Source organism: Seriola dumerili, unplaced genomic scaffold (assembly GCF_002260705.1).
Source record: "Seriola dumerili isolate Sdu_G_001 unplaced genomic scaffold, Sdu_1.0 BDQW01000331.1, whole genome shotgun sequence".
Classification (NCBI taxonomy): Eukaryota; Metazoa; Chordata; class Actinopteri; order Carangiformes; family Carangidae; genus Seriola; species Seriola dumerili.
This window is the reverse complement of record NW_019174586.1, coordinates 4,233,730-4,235,676: the sequence shown is the minus strand read 5'-3', so window position 1 is coordinate 4,235,676 and position 1,947 is coordinate 4,233,730.

The following is a 1,947-nucleotide window of genomic DNA, read 5'->3' as shown; positions in this document are numbered from 1 at the left end:
ATATATATATATAAATAAATAAATTTGCTGTTTACAGCATAATTGGTATTATCTATATGTAAGCTATAAATCGCCTGTTAGTTAGCTTCATTAGTCCTGTACTTTCGGGCGTCGTTCGTTTTTAGATTGAGCTACAGATAGATGAAACACTCTGTCAATAATTAGAATTGATTTTGTGTTTCACTTTAGAAGAAAGAACTGAACGCACAAATCCACTAGAAGAAGCAGGAAGCGAAGCAAAACTTAAGATTGTGATCACAAAATGTGTTTTGTATAGATAGTTTTTCTTTTTGAGAAATCAGATCAAATGTTGTTGGATTTAACATCAAGAGCTGATCATAAGCATTTGGTGTACTGTTTATCAATTCTGAGTTCTATGATCATACTGATCACAAAAGGCTTATTTTGTAGCGTGTGCGCAATTCGTATATGGCAGAAGGACCTTTGAGTAAAATAAAGGTGGCAGTTTCATGTTTGACCACAGTGTGGCAGCATTTCCTCTGAATAGCTTCATGAACCACAGGCTGTGAGTATATTAACAGTAGAGCTACGTGACTGCTCGTTACGGTAGCTTGCGGTATTAGATCAGACATCCACCACATGACACCAGTGGTGTAAAACTTTAAGGACAGCATCAGACTCAAAGCCAGAGAAAAGCTCTGTAGTGTAAGACAGTTTTATTCGCTTGGTGATTTAATGCAAATTCAACTTCTGCAAGGCAAGAATAAATTACCAATTATGTCACACGAAATATGGGCAAACAGCTGAATGCCAAGATCAGCGATTTTTCTTTGTGGGTCTTATCTTTTTGTCATCTCACCGAAGCCCGAGTACATGGTGGCAAAGGCAATATCAATTAAAAGCTTATGTTTATTTCTTAAATTCAGGTTTCGAAGTATGATAATACATACTCCTGGTGTATTTGATTACTTGTTCATGAATGTTAGCATCTATGTGAGTTGCTTGGTGGCGAATAGGGGAGTACATTACTGCTAACGTCATTTGACATGATGACTCGGAGTGGTTCAGATTAAAGATGTGTTTCATAGCGTAACATGTCAGTTATGTTATGAAGGTAACTGAACAAATACAGGACAATCTCGCCTGATGATCTTCAAGAGATTCGAGTGCACAGTGACTATGTCCTGATAGAACGATTAGAGGTTTGGCAGCTGCGCTTTGTAACCAAAACCCATTTGTTTACTTTGCAGAGAAAAACCTGAGCAGTTCAGGTATCTCCTTATGGACACAGTGAGTATAGTAATTTTCAGAAAAGTATATAACATGCAGATCTCGGATTTGTCAGTAATATGCACTCGAAGTAATTCACGACAATCAGTGGGCTCTCAAAGTGTTGGAAACCATTGCGGTCAGTTTTCTTAATCATAATTCTCATACTTTTTCTCATGTCAATAGTAAGGCATTTTCCCTATTATATTATAAAGTAGTCACATCTAATCTCTTCGGTTGGTTCTCACATGAGTTTACATATTTGAAGTGTGAGAATGTATTTAATGTACCTCGATTGTGGATCTAGCAAGTTGTCTGTTATTGCATTCATTCAAAGATCAATATGAATTAGACCTGTATGTGTTCTTTCTGGAAATAAACATAACGCGGTGAAAGAGATAAGCTTGGAGAAAAGATCTGCGTTCGCGACGCTCTCTCGTTTCTCTTATCATTATTCTCTAAGTACAATATAAGCCCCACCAGCAAAGCACTGGTAGATTTTTCATCACGGTGTTTGAGACGGAATAAAGGAACTGCTTCTTCATGTGAGGTAAGAGAGGTGTTCGAACACAACTGAAAGGACTGGGTGTTCTGGTATAGGGCCCACAGTTCCTCAGAAGTGGTCAGATGACCAGGTTCTGAATACGCGCCCATTCTAAACTTCTCGGTACAACACTCACACGAAGTACAGATAACATGATTTGGAGTCTAATTAGC